Source organism: Clarias gariepinus, chromosome 19 (genome assembly GCF_024256425.1).
Source record: "Clarias gariepinus isolate MV-2021 ecotype Netherlands chromosome 19, CGAR_prim_01v2, whole genome shotgun sequence".
Classification (NCBI taxonomy): Eukaryota; Metazoa; Chordata; class Actinopteri; order Siluriformes; family Clariidae; genus Clarias; species Clarias gariepinus.
This window is the reverse complement of record NC_071118.1, coordinates 17,279,819-17,295,284: the sequence shown is the minus strand read 5'-3', so window position 1 is coordinate 17,295,284 and position 15,466 is coordinate 17,279,819. Positions and strand designations below refer to the sequence as shown.

Below are 15,466 nucleotides of genomic sequence, written 5' to 3'. Positions count from 1 at the left end.
AGAAATATAATGGTGTGCAAATATGCATAGAAAAAGTGACTTTGTGCAAAGGTTATTAAAGTGTCTTTGTGCAATGGTCCAGAATGTAAACGTAAACATGTAGTGTAGATGTGCGTGGAGTTGTCCATAGTGTCCATGGATTTATAAAGATTGATTGATTGATTGTGAAAATTGTGAAAATATTGTGTTAATTCTGCATAGTGGTGTGGTTGAGAGACCTTATCGCCTGCGGGAAGAAGCTCCTCCTCAGTCTCTCTGTGTTGGCCCTCAGGGAGCGGAATCGCTTCCCAGACCGCAACAGAGTGAACAGTCCATTGTTGGGGTGGCTGAGGTCCTTCACGACCTTCCTGGCCTTGGTCCAGCACCGCTTGGTGTAGATTGAGTGCAGGTCAGGGAGCTCGGTGCGGATGATGCGCTCAGCTGATCGCACCACCCTCTGTAGAGATCGTCTGTCCTGCATGGTGCTGTTCCCGAACAAGGTCGTGATGTTTCCCGTTAGGATGCTCTCTATGGTGCAGGAGTAGAAATTCCTGAGCACCTTGGAGGGCAGTCTAAAGTCTCTCAAGCGTCTGAGGTGGTACAGACGCTGCCGGGCCTTTTTTACCACGGTGTTGATGTGACAGGACCATGCCAGGTCCTGCGTGATGTGAACACCGAGGTATCTGAAGCTGTCCACTCTCTCCACTGGGCTCCTGTTGATGATGGGGGTCTGGTAGTTCCTCACCTGCTTTGTACTGAAGTCCACTATCAGCTCCTTTGTCTTGCTGACGTTCAGGAGGAGATTGTTTCTCTGGCACCAGTTCTCCAGATTTCCAACCTCCTCCAGGTAGGCCGTCTCATCGTTGTTCGTGATCAGGCCCACCATGACAGTGTCGTCAGCAAACTTGATGACGGTGGTAGTCAGTGAGTTGGTAGTGGCCACGCAGTCATAGGTGTACAGAGAGTACGGCAGGGGGCTCAGAACACAACCCTGGGGGGCTCCAGTACTGAGAGTGATGGAGGCTGAGACATGTCCGCCCATTCTTACTGCCTGTGGTCTGCCAGTCAGAAAATTGGAGATCCACTGACACATGGATGAGCTGAGTCCCAGGTGCTCCAGCTTGGTGGTGAGTGTGGAGGGAATTATGGTATTGAATGCAGAGCTGTAGTCGATGAAGAGTATTTTCACATAATTCCCCCTCCGAGTGTCCAGGTGAGTGAGAGATGTATGGAGGAGATGTGAGATTGCATAAACCGTGGAACGGTTTGGACGGTATGCAAACTGTAGTGGGTCCAGTGTGTCTGGTAGTGAAGAAATGATGGTCTCTGACCAGGCGTTTAAAGCACTTCATCACTACTGAGGTAAGAGCTACAGGGCGATAGTCATAAAGAGAAGCAGGATGTGGTTTCTTTGGGACAGGAACAATAATGGACTCTTTGAAGCATGTGGGGATCACCGACTGAGATAAAGAGATGTTTAATATCTCAGTGAACACAGGTGCTAGCTGTTCTGCGCAGGCTCTGAGGATACGGCCTGAGATGCCGTCTGGTCCTGCTCCTTTCCTGGTGTTCACTCTCTTGAAGGCTCTCCTCACGTCATGCTCGGTGATGATGAACGCACTTCCGGTGCTGGCAGTGACTTCCTGTCTGTAGCCATTAGCGCCGCTAGCATTAGCATCGATAGTGTCTTTAGCTGCAGCCTCGAAGCAACATAGAAAGTGTTCAGCTCGTCTGCCGGAGTCACGTCCGCGTTCGTCATACCGGTTGTTGGTGCTTTATAGTCCGTAATTGTCCTTAGTCCCTGCCACAGGCTCCTAGAGTCACTCTGTTGGAGTTGTGACTCTAGTTTCCTCCCGTAGCGCTGCTTCGCCTCTTTCACCGTCTTCCGGACACAGCCTTGTATGGTTTCATGTCCCCTGACGCGAGTCCCGTGTTGTAGGCAGCGTTGCGAGATTTCAGAGCGCCGCGGATGGTTTTATCCACCCACGGCTTCTGGTTGGGAAACGTTTTAATAGTCTTTTTTTTCACAGTATCATCCGCTAGTTTCCCGATGAATCCCACAACCGCTTCCGTAAACACGCTGACGTCATCATCGGAGCTGTTTCTGAACATGTCCCAGAATGTCCCATTCTGAACATAGTCGAAGGCTAAAAGGGTCTCTGGTGGACATAGAGTCCAAACAATCATTGGTGATCCTAAGCAGACGCTACACCGTCTAAAAACTAACACTAAAAGTGTGATCATATCTGTTCAAGTCAGACACCTGTTAATTTGTACGGAAAAGATGCATTATGTAATTTAGCGCTACAAATATGATACTCTTCAGAAAGTGTGTACTGTATGTTAATATGAAAGGTATGAAAAATCAAATGGTATTGACAGAGCCACAAACGTGTATTGGACAGGACGACTAAAAAGGGATGTAGGTCTGGTAATCAATAAGTGGGGAAAGTTAATTAAAGCACAGAATCCTAAAGGACAGTTACTTGCTTCAGAGTTTAACTGTACAATGATGTTTGAATTAATCACACAGTAACTCATTATAGGTCGGCAAGGAGCTTCTATAAGCACAGATAAGTGTGATTTCGTAAAGAGGTGGTTCAGTGTAGCAGATTCTGTTCCTCATGTAACATTATATGTAGGAAGAAATCGCCAATCTAAAACCTTAGAACCAATGATAAAATAGCTAAAGAAGTCCAGTTGTTACTAGCATCAAGTCACAAACACAAATAGAAGTAGCTTACTAAAATTGAGCAATGTGTGCATGACATAAGAAATTGGATGCTAATTAACTTCCTTCTGCTAAATCCGGATAAGACAGAAGTTCTAGTCATAGGACCGCATACAGCTAGGAGTAAAATTTTAGATCACACCGTAACTTTAGATGGCCTTTCTGTTCCATCAAATGCAACAGTGAAAGACCTTGGTGTGATTATTGATTCCAGCCTTTTATTTGAAGCACATGTAGATAATATTACCAGGATAGCATTCTTTCACCTCAGAAATATTGCCAGAATAAGAAATTTATTGTCGCTAAACGACGCAGAAAAACTAGTTCATGCTTTTATCACCTCTAGGTTGGACTATTGTAATGCCTTACTGTCTGGTTGTTCAGCTAGATGCATAAATAAGCTTCAGCTAGTCCAGAATGCAGCAGCGAGAGTCCTCACCAGAACCAGAAGATATTAGCACATCACCCCTATCTTATCTTCACTCCATTGGCTCCCTGTGAAATTTCGCATTGATTTTAAAATACTACTCTTGACATATAAAGCATTAAATGGTCTCGCGCCGCAGTACCTGAGCGAACTGCTAGTGTCTTACGATCCGCCACGCCTACTTCGATCAAAGGATGCAGGCTGCTTGTCAGTACCGCGTATTATGAAAAATACAGCTGGGGGCAGAGCTTTTTCTTACAAAGCCCCAAAGTTATGGAATAGTCTTCTAAATAGTGTTCGGGACTCAGACACAGTCTCAGTGTTTAAGTCCAGGCTAAAAACCTATTTATTTAGCCAAGCATTTTTATAAATAGATTTGCCATAGGTAAAGGCGCAGATCTGGGGAACTCATGGACGTAGAGTATTATGGTGAACTGGTATGTTTGGATGCTGTCTTCCTCACTCTCATTGATCACTCAGGTTTGCTGACGGTGAGGTGATTGTTTGCTTTACATGTCAGGAAGCCCTCATGTTTGTGTTTCCTTCTGGCTCTCCCTTTTAGTTATGCTGTCATAGTTAGTCCTGCTGGAGTCTCTGTTGCACTCTACAGTTAATATACATTCACATTATACACTGTGTGACTGTGACCATACCTAACTGCCATCTCTCCTCTTCTTCTCTTTCCCCCCCTCTTTCTTTTTCCTCTCTCCTCCTGTCTCCCCCTTTCACTCTTTCTCTCTCTCTCTCTGTCGAGCTACACATGTCGTTCCTGAGCTGCCAGTGATCCAGACTCCCTCTGCCCTCCGGACCTGTCTGACCCATCCTGGTGCCCCGCTTCTGGCTGAAGATCTCGTCACATGGATGCCCCGTGTGTCTCTCTGGGATGCGTCTGGTGTCTGGGAATGATTCTCTCTACCTAGAAAATGGTTCTGGCCTTGACTGATGTTGGCAACTGTTTCTCTGGGGACTTGACAGTTCGATAGTTCATGACTGGAACTTCTTACAAGTCTACCTGGGTCTTCAATAACTACCTGGACTCCATATTAACATCAATTAACATCAGCTATTATAGCTGAACTGCCTCCCACCCTACACACTGTATAAATGCAGATCATTTACTGCTTTCTGTTTCACCCAGATGAGGATGGGTTCCCTGTTGAGTCTGGTTCCTCTCAAGGTTTCTTCCTATTATCATCTCAGGGAGTTTTTCCTTGCCACTGTCGCCCTCGGCTTGCTCACCAGGGACAAACTGACCATTTTGATTCATACAAATTCACATTTCATACAAACTTAAATAATTCTTTTGACTGTGTAAAGCTGCTTTGCAGCAATGAAAATTGCTAAAAGCGCTATACAAATAAAATTGAATTGAATTGAATTGAATAGAAGTAGTACAAAAAGTGGAAGCTGAGCTCCAGTACAGTGGGTATGGGAAGTATTCAGACCCCTTACATTTTTCACTCTTTGTTATATTGTAGCCATTTGCTAATATCATTTATGTTCATTATGTTAATTTTTTGCATCATTAATGTAAACACAGCACCCCATATTGACAGAAAAACAGAATTGTTGACATTTTTTGCAGATTTATTAAAAAAAAGAAAAAGTGAAATGTCACATGGCAGGTATTTAGACCCTTGCTGTGATATATTTAACTTAGGTGCTGTCCATTTCTTCTGATCATTCTTGAAATGGTTCTACACCTTCATCTGTGGTTTTTTATATATATATTTTTTTTGTATATTTGATTATACTAATTGCACTTGATTAGGAAATCCACACAACTGTCTATATAAGACCTTACAGCTCACAATGCATATCAGAGGAAATGAGAATAATAAGGACAAAGAACTGCCTGAAGAGCTCAGAGACAGAATTGTGGCAAGGCACAGATCTGGCCAAGGTTACAAAAAATTTCTGCTGCACTTTAGGTTTCTAAGAGCACAGTGACCTCCAAAATCCTTAAATGGAAGACAAAGATGTTTTTCAGCTGCAGAGACAGGACAACTGGTTGCAATTTAGGGAAGGATGAATGCGGCCAAGTACAGGGAAATCTTAAACGAAAACCTTCTCCAGAGTGCTCAGGACCTTAGACTGGGCCAAGGTTTACCTTCCAACAAGACAATGACCCTATAGCACACAGCTAAAATAGCAAAGGAGTCACTCCACAACAATTCTGTGACTGTTCCTAAATGCCCAGCCAAAACCCAATTGAGCATCTCTGGAGACATCTAAAAATGACTGTCCACCAACGTTTACCATCCAACCTGACAGAACTGGAAAGGATCTGCTAAGAGGAATGGCAGAGGATCCTCAAATTCAGGTGTGAAAAAGGAAAAAAAAATAACTTAAAAGATTTTAGCAAATGGCTGCAATATAACAAAGAGTGTTTTACCTGTACTACCTGTATGTGGCTAACCGAGCTGATTGATGCGTGTCAGCTGGATTGATGCAAGAGACCTGCAGTGGCAGGAAAAAACAGCCCATAGCTTACTACAGCACTAAGCAGGATAATGTAGCACAAGGTTACCCCCATGCTATTAGCAGGGCCTTGCAGCAGTACTGTACATTGTGCATATGAAAAAGCATCTGCATTGACTATTGGTTACTGTTACGACCCCTTAGTCTAGGATTCAGGGCCGCAAGAAAAGATGAAATAAAAAAAGAAAGAAACCTTTTTGACCAGGTTAGCGTGCGTGGTCTTTTATTTTCTTTTACACACACACACACACACACACACACACACACACACACACACAGGAAGCTCTTGGCTTCAGGGTTGGGCCAAGGCCAAAACAATAAACAAAACCCCTCCCTATCTCCTCCCGTAAGCTAACTAACCTATACCAAAAAAAAAACTATAAACAAAATACATAAGCTAACCTAACTCCCTAACTAAACACAAAAACAGGAGAAAACGGGTTTTAAAGAAAATGGCACCCAACCCCTACTGCTTCCAAAGAGAAAAAAAGTATATACAAACAAAAAGGGATATTTACAATATTTACAACAAAACAAAGATTGAAACAAAAAACCAACACTTAACCCAATCCACAAAATACCGGCGCGACCCAACAGTTCGTAAACCAACAACCAACACAATCCACATCTCAAAACACAACAGCGCGCGCTTCCGGCTTTCACCGGCCAGCTTAAGAGCACGTGCTTCTCCCAGGCCAGCCAATCCCGTCGCACGTCACAGCACGCTTAATCAGGGCGGGACCTCCTGCAACAAGGAGAGCGAGGGAGAGAGAGAAAGGAAAGGGTAGAGAGAGAGCGGCACCAGCAGCCACGCACGCGCACATACGTGCACTACAGCCGCACGTAACACCCCCACCCATAAAAGTCAAAATCTTATTTTGACTAAAAGAAAACTTATTTTGACTAAAAGAAAACTTTTTATACTCTGTTACGCTCTCGACAGTGCGTCCGCTAAAACATTTTCTACTACTTTTTTGTGGCGTATTTCTAGATTAAAACCCTGAATGATTAATGACCACCGCATTAACCGCTGGTTCGAATTGGCCATTCGAGATAGAAAGACCAAGGGGTTATGATCTGTGTATACCACCACTGGCGTAGAGCTACCATCAACATACACCTCAAAGTGTTGAAAAGCAAGGAGCAGGGCTAGAGCTTCTTTTTCAATTGTGCTATAATTTTGCTGCGTTTTTAAAAATTCTTTTGAAAAATTGCACACAGGGTGGTCAATTGCCGATAAATTGGAAATTGCTGCAATAAAACTGCACCTGCTGCAATAAAACTGCACCTGCGCCCAATGCGCTTGCATCCACCTCTAATTTAAAAGGTTTTGAGAAATCAGGGGCGGAGAGAACCCCTACATAAAAGATCTTTTGCAGCGTTAAAAGCATTATTGCATTCACTGGTCCAGACAAAAATTTTGGACGTACTTAACAGGTCCGTTAAAGGGCATACCACGGAGGAAAAGTTTTTGCAGAAGGGACGGTAATATCCAATCATGCCTAAAAACCACCGTAGCTCTCTCTTCGATTTGGGAATGGGAAAGTCACTAATTGCCTCTACCTTGGCATTAACAGGGTGCACCTGTCCATGGCCAACTTGCTTACCCAGGTAAATGACTACAGCTTTTCCAAACTCACATTTTTTAAGTTGACTGTCAAGGATGCTTTATCTAAGCGAGAAAATACCTCACGCAACTTAAACGAGTTTAAGTGGGCATTCCACGAATTGGAATATATAACGAGGTCGTCCAGATACGCTTCGCAGTTCTTTACACCCGATAAAACCTTTTGCATTAGCCTTTGGAAGGTAGCTGGAGCATTTCGCATTCCAAAGGCCATGACGGTGTATTGTAAAAAATTATCTGGCGTTACAAACGCGGAGATGTCCGACGCACGTTGTGTAAGCGGCACTTGCCAGTAACCTTTCAATAAATCAAGTTTCGTTACAAACGACGAGGCACCAACACGGTCCACACAATCCTCCATCCGAGGTAACGGAAAACAATCTGGTTTCGTTACGCTATTGACTTTTCTATAATCCGTGCAGAATCTAACAGTTATCAGATTTTGGTACCAGCAAACACTGTGAGCTCCACGGGCTCGAACTAGGCACCGCCAAACCATGCATAAGCAAATATTCGACCTCTCTTCTCATCTCTTCTCTCTTCTTTGGATTAACCCGATAAGGGTGTTGTTTTATCGGGGACGGCTGTAAAAGCTCGACATCATGAAATAAAACGTGAGTTTGTCTGGGGATGTCTGAAAAGAGAGAAGAGAATTCATGAATTAATGAAACCACGTCTGTTCGTTGAGAATATGAGAGGTAAGATAAATGTTCTTTTAGATTGTTTAAAATATCAGAATTAGACAATTTGCTGTCAGCAATTTTGTCATAATGCTTCAACCCATCATCCTCAGGATTGACTTCAATTGGCAGAGGGGAAACGGTCACCACTGAGGACACCTCCACTGCGGGCTTCACAGACTCCCTATCCACATAATGTTTTAACATATTGATGTGACACACACGACTTTTCTTTCGTCTCTCAGGAGTACGGATTTAATAATTAACTTCGTAAATTTTATTTTCCACCACATAGGGCCCAGAAAACCTGGCCTGCAACGACGACCCTGGGAGAGGAAGTAACACCAAGACCAAATCTCCCGGTTTAAAATTACGTGCCACACTCTTAAAATCAAAATGTTTCTTCATTTGTTGTTGTTTAAAACCCAAGTTTGACTTTGCCATTCCCAACACTCGATTTAAACGCTGTCGCATTTGAGTCACATACTCACATACTGTCACTGTTTTTTTCTCCGATGATAAAAACTGCTCTTTTAAAAGTTTCAGTGTGTCCAAAGACCAGCTCAGCCAGACTGAAGCCTAATGATTCCTGCATCGTCTCACTTACCGCAAACATCAGCTTTGGGAGCCCTTCATCCCAGTCCTTTCCCGTTTCGAGACAGAAAGCCCGTGGCATGGACTTGAGAGTTTGGTGGAATCTCTCCAACATGCCTTGCGACTCCGGATGGAAGGCAGACGACAACTGATGCTTGACAGTTAGTTCGCGAAGAACCTGAGAAAACAGCTTCGAGGTAAAATTAGACCCCTGGTCAGTTTGTATCACTTTAGGCAACCCAAACAATAAAAAAAAATTCTTATTTCTTTCGTCACCAGCTTAGCTTTTATACTGCGCATTGGAACGGCCTCCGGAAAACGAGTGGCAGCACACATAAAAGTGAGTATAAATTGGTGACCTGCTTTCGATTTTGGCAAAGGTCCCACACAATCAATAATTACATGCTCGAATGGTTCTCCCATTACAGGAATTGGGTGTAAAGGAGCAGGAGGAACACTCTGATTCGGCTTGCCCGTCACCTGACAAATATGGTACGATTTGCAATGAGCAACAACATCGGCCTTCATGCCTGGCCAAAAAAACGATCGTAAAATACGGTCATATGTCTTTGTAATCCCCAAATGGCCAGAGAAAACATGTTCATGAGCCAGATTTACTATCTGTCATCGATAAGTTACAGGCACCACAATTTGTTGAACAATATCAACATTTTCCCAACGTCTCATTAACACTTCGCCATCTAGATAAAACGTTACGTTTTTATTAGGTATCATTAGCTCATCACACACAGTTTTAAAATATTTCGCTAATGTTACATCAGTCCTCTGCGCTGCCGCCAATTGCGAACGGCCCATTTGTAAGGGTGCAATAGTTTCATCAGACAAAGTTGGTTTGACATAAAATTTACTTGTAACAGGTGTTTGTAAAAAAGAATCAGACAAATCGACAACATCAAGATTCCGTGCCTGTGCACGTGTAACTGCACATGATGGAAATACTGTAGGCAAATTGGAAACAAAATCATCATTATCAGTCACTGGTTTTTCTGTTACAATTGGGCGAGGGAAAGCAACACCACCTGCCAGATCATTTCCTAGAATTAAATGAACTCCTTCAACAGGGAGTTCGGTACAAATACCAACACATACTACCCCCGTCACTATTTCTGTTTTAAGATGTACATTATGAAGTGGGACTGTGATACAGTCAGCTCCGATGCCACATAAAATAACATCAGTGCCCGTATAGCTTGTCTGAGACAGTGGAAGTGTACCAGCTAGCATCAGAGACTGCGCTGCACCTGTATCTCGCAGGATGGACACTGATCTGCGAACGCCTTCAGGGCTGTCTGCCACCCACCCCTGTAACATGAAAGGCTTATACGCTGCCACCGTTTGCTCAGGTAAAATCTGACAGTCTGGTTTCACCTGCCCTTCAACCCCACGGGCAGCGAATTTATCCGTTCTTATAGCAGGAGAGAATACAGTACGGTGTGTTAACACAAACTCGTCAGCCAAAACAGCGGCTGCTGACAATGACGTGACTTTTTGTTCATTTAGGTGCAATACAACATTTTTAAAAATACAATTTTTAAAATCCTCCAACAGGATTAACTCTTTAAGAGCCTCCAAAGTGGTAGTTTTCATTGCAGCACACCACTTTTCAAATAATGTTTGCTTTTCACGGGCAAATTCAACGAAGGTTTGTCTCTCCGCCTTCCGATGGGACCTAAATTTTTGTCTGTAGGCCTCGGGCACTAACTTATAGGCACGTAGAACAGTTTGTTTGACCGTGTCATAATTTAGACTTTGTTCGATAGGCAACGCAGAGCACACATCCTGTGCTTTACCAATCAGCTTACATTGTAACAAGAGAGCCCACATTGCTCTCGGCCACTGTAACGTAGCCGCCACACGTTCAAAAGCTATGAAATAGCTATCCACCTCGGTCTCTCTAAAAGGAGGTACTAAAACAATATGCTTGCTTACATCAAACTGGGGTGGGGAAGTAGTAACTGGGGCAGAAACGAGAGAAGAAGAACCCGGCGCATCCGCTGCAGGTAACTGAGCGAATGACGGAGAGGCAGGGGAACTCTCCGGCGCGCTCTCAGCCCGGTGTAACTGGCTGAAATCTCACCGAAAATGCTCCCGCTCCATCTCAAGCTCCCGCAACCGAAGTCTTTGAGCCTCCGTTTTCTCTCGTTTTATTTCCAGCTCTACTTCCCTCGTTTTTAGAACCAAAAGTTGTTCTGATCTGTAAATTGGTGTTATTGTGGGTGATTTAATTACCTTATGCCTGGGGGGCGTGGAGGGCGACTGTGGCGCAACCGACGGCTTACCGTCAACCTCCATCGGCGTTGAAGCTTCCTCATCCTCAGTGTACTCTCCAGCCACCTGAGGTAAAATCTGCTGCTCAATTAGTGTGTCACGCAATATTTTTTTAATCTCCTTTTTAAGACCCTTACGTGGCACATCAACTTCAAAAAATTTAGCAATGCCGAACAAGTCATCTTTACGACACTGGTCAAATTCCTCCAAGGTAGGATCTAGCGTAAAAAAAACGTGTCAAGATTTCACAGTAAACACGCCCATTCAAGCCCTATTTTTTAATTTACCTGGTTCCACCACTAGATGGCGCTTCGCTCTCAAGACACGTTAACACAAGCCAGCAATTTAGCTGCACTGAGTTGCAGTCAGGTGATGTTAACAACCCACCCCCACCCCCGCTGAACTGACGCTACCAAACTGCACTACAGAGATGAAGTAGCGACTTAATGGACTAATTTGTTTGGGATTAGTTTACAGTTTATTTCCCAGTTTAGTTTTTTATTTGCTGTTTTGAAAATCACTGGCAGCACCAGCAGCGGTCAGATGTAACTTTAGATAACTTAATGGTCTGTTTACCAAGTCTGGAGTTAACATTACAGCTTACTGTCAGTGTCAGAAACTCACAATGTCACTCCTCTTTTTCTCAAAAATACACTTAAGCTTCGAAAATAATATTAATGTCCCTATTACAAAAGTTTCACTACCCGAGGAAAAGTGTTTGTGCTCTATGAAAATGCCTTTAGAGTCTGACCGCGTGTTGTCTTGATAAATTAAGCATTTATTTATTCTTTGGGTAAGAGTTAATCTGCAGGTTATTTCTGTGACTGGAATATAATGTGATGCAGTTCATGAAGGACACAAGCTGAGGATAGATGTACAGGAGCTAGCGGGCTAAACGCTCATAACCGGGTTTATATTTTTCTCAATTTGGCCTTGACTTTGCGCGGTGTTTGGGGAGGGCTTCAATACTCGGTAAGTTATAGTTTGGCTTCAGAGGTGAACTAATGCTCATATACGAGTGTTATATCGCTTAATTGTATGAAAAGCACATTAAGTAAATTCTCTGTTAATTTAATGCAGACAGTAATACAGACAGACCAGGGTTAACCCTAAAAAACTTCAATGGTTAACATTAGCACAGGCAGTTTATTTACATTCCAGAATTCCGAAAATAGTATTTTACACACTGTGGTGTAGGTTTACTAGTATTTTTTATATTTATTACAACTAGATAGTCTGTAAAGTTTATTTATCTTTGTCTTCACTAAATTCTCCTGTTGTCTTTAAGCAGAGCTCCGCTGTGGAAGATGGGGTCAGACGGGTGACGGTTGGCCTTTTGGAGAAACTGGAGGAGCCAAACAAGCTGTTGAGGGAGCTGTAGGAGGGATGATGTCACAGTGCAACAGCTTTAGAATAATGTTTGGTCAGGTCTATATTCTGAACAAAGAATTGCAAAACGTCTGATACTTTAGGGGGAAACAAAGAATTAAACTGTTCCATCTAAAAAAAATTTTTTTATTAATATTTTAATATAAAAGAACCAGATAAAGACTGATAAGCAGCTGGTGTTATCCAGGTATTTTAATGACCTTTAAGCAAAAATAAAACATGTATTCACCTGTTTTATACAAATTACTGTTTTAACTTTGACTAGTTTTGGAAGAATAAAATTTATTTTTAAGGTCATGTGTGCGTGTTTTAATTGTTGGGGGATTGTTTAGGTATTTAAAAATACATTAACTTGAACCAACAACTTTAATGGGCAAAAAATGGGAGACAACGTTTTAAATAGTTCATCAGTTGGGCTAATAACAATAATAATAATAATTATTATAATTATTATTATTATTATTAGTGGTCATAGAAACAAATAAAAACAGTTAAACACTTGATTATTTGTATCTGTGCTAGTTTGTGTTTGTGATCCATAATAATTTTTTCTCAGTATTGCTGTGGGGGATTGGAAGGTGAATGAGGATAATCATTTACAAGAAAAAAGACGTTCAGAGGTGTGTTATGACCTAAGGACACTTCTGACTGTTCTAATCTGGCGCTCCCATACTCCACCTGCATGACTTGAGTGAGGCGCGTTCATTACAAAGTCACACTGCTTTTGAGACAGAAACATGCTCAGTCTGTCAGTATTGAGCTCTTGTAGGGCTGCCTTAAACTCATTCTTGGCGCCAATAAAATTGGTACCTTGGTCGCACTGGATTTGACTAACAGAGCCTCTGATGGCGATTAAGCAATGCAAGCTGTTAATGAAGGAATCAGTAGACATGTCCTCCAGCATTTTTAAATGGATAGCCTGTGAGCAAAAGCAGGTAAAGAGCAAGCCATAACGTTTATATTGTTTCCTCCCTTCTGTTGAGATGAAAGGACCGAAGCAGTCCATTCCACAATAAGTGAATGGAGCAGAAGGCTTCATGCGTTCGCCAGGCAAGTCACTCATTCTCTGACCCTCTGGTGGTCTCCTAAGTCTGCGACAGATGACACACTGCCGGATGAATGAAGACACAGCTCTGCTCATACTTGGTATCCAATAACCACTAGATCTGATTTCGTTTGCTGTAAATCCCTTACCTTGATGCTTGGTCTTTTCATGGTTGTGCGCTATTATTAGCTTCGTGACATGGTGCTCCTTAGGAATGATAATGGGATGTTTAACTGAGTCACAGAGAGTTGAATAGCGGAGTCTTCCTCCCACCTTCATAATGCCGTCTGTGTCGATAAAGACATCAAGTTTGAAGAGTTTGTTGCCTCTTGTCAATTGATTTCCTTTCTTTAACTGTTCAATTTTCTTTTTATATGTGTGCTTCTGCAGATCTCTAATTATGACACATTCTAATTTTTCTGTTCACTCACTGTGGTGGGTGCATTTGACTTGAATTCCTTAGTTCCTTTGGACCATGATGAGAATTTGACAAGACGATCTGCAGTACTGAATGGTTCTGATGTTCGTAATGCAGAGGTTTATAATGTTTGAACTTTTTTGATCTCTGGATCACCAACTGTCAGGTCTGGTACTGCATCTTCTGCCATGAGAATTTTACTTTCCCACAAGAATGCAGGACCGGAGAACCAGTTAGATCTAAGCAGCTCACTTACTGTTCTTCCCCGGGACGCTCCGTCTGCTGGGTTCTTGTCTGTAGGTACATAATGCCATTGTTGAGGTGTTGTGCTATTGCGGATCTTCTGGACTCTGTTGGCAACGAATGTGTGAAACCGTCTTGAGTCATTGTTAATGTAACTCAAAACTACTTTAGAATCATTCCAGAAGTACTCTTTCGTAGTAGCATAGCCAATCTCTTCTCTGAGCATATTGCTGACAGTAACTGAGACTACCGCTGCTGTTAATTCAAGTCTTGGTATTGTTGTTAACTTTGTGGGAGAGACACAGGCTTTTCCAATCACCAAAGAGCAATGAATCTCACCTTTCAGATTTTTGACTCTCAGGTAAGAGCACTGTCCATATCCATCAGTGCTCGCATCAGAGAAGTGGTGCATTTCTATTTCTATGACTTCTCCAAAATTGATGGGCACGTAACATCGGGTTATGTTTATTCTTTCTAGGTTGAAAAAGTCACGTTGCCAGCTCTCCCACCGTGGCTTCAGCGTTTCAGGCAGGGGATCGTCCCAGCCAACACCTTGACGACACATTTCCTGTAGAATCCTTTTCCCTGTGAGGACATATGGGGCCAGGAAGCCAAGAGGGTCATATATTGAGGCGACTGTCGCTAGTATGCCTCTACGCGTCCCTGGCTGGTTTGTCAAAGTGTTGCTGAACCTGAAACTATTCCCTATTACATTCCAGTGGATTCCTAGTGCTCGTTCTACCTGTGTGTTTGAGAAAGTCAGGTCCTGATTTATTTTTTTTTTTTTTGGAGAACCGGAAATGCTGTAGGTGACGTCAGACACCGGAGACTTGGCGGAAAAACTGAATGAACAGCGAGGACAACAAGGAAGATTTAAAAACTCTCCAGGGTTACAGTACATCGACTGGTGCTACGATAGCATAGTCATGAAGAAAGCACAGATTGTAGGTTCCCCAGCTAAAAGCGAGACGCCGTCTTCCAAAAGAATTCGGCCGGCAGACTCTCCTGAAACGGCATCGCCGACAGGGAAAAGTTTTACTGACATTTTGGATTCAATCGACAAGCGGTTGTCCAGCTTCGACGCGAGGTTGTCCCTGGTCGAGATCCTGCACCGTGAATTCCAGGCCCTGAAAGAATCACTGGAATTTAGCCAGCAGCAGGTTTCCACACTCGCTGCTGAAAACGCACTGCTGCGGGACTCGGTCAAGTCTCTAACTGATAACGTAACCCATCTGAACGAAGAAAATAAAAAAAATAAAAGAGACTGTCATAAATCTTCAGTCTCGCAGCATGAGAGAAAACTTGGTGTTTTCCGGTAACCCGGAATCTGCAGAAGAAAACGCAAAAGCTACGATTAAAACCTTCATGAAAACGTATCTGAAGCTTCCGGAAGACACCGTGGAAAACATCACCCTCGAAAGAGTCCATCGGCTGGGTGCGAAGAGACCTGGAGCTCCGAGGTCGCGTCCTATCGTGGCCAAATTTGGATTCTTCAAACAGAAAGAGTAGGTGAAAAGTCGCGGCAGGGAGCTAAAAAGAGCGGACTTTAGCGTAAATGACCAG

General features: G+C 43.1%; 1 protein-coding gene and 1 long non-coding RNA gene across 2 annotated transcripts in view; both read left to right on the top strand.

Moving 5' to 3' along the window:
- The window catches only part of LOC128507372 (uncharacterized), a 100,849-nt gene extending 92,417 nt beyond the window's left edge, over positions 1 to 8,432 (top strand). The window contains exon 10 of the mRNA XM_053478209.1: positions 8,221 to 8,432. The gene's annotated coding sequence lies outside the window, so the exon portion shown is untranslated. The remainder of the gene's footprint in view (positions 1 to 8,220) is intronic.
- A 67-nt stretch (positions 8,433 to 8,499) lies between these two features.
- On the top strand, positions 8,500 to 12,461 carry LOC128507373 (uncharacterized). Its single transcript, XR_008355816.1, has 4 exons — positions 8,500 to 8,716; positions 8,799 to 8,859; positions 8,948 to 9,011; positions 12,100 to 12,461. It is a non-coding gene; the product is annotated as an uncharacterized LOC128507373 (long non-coding RNA).
- Positions 12,462 to 15,466: the final 3,005 nt, after the last annotated feature.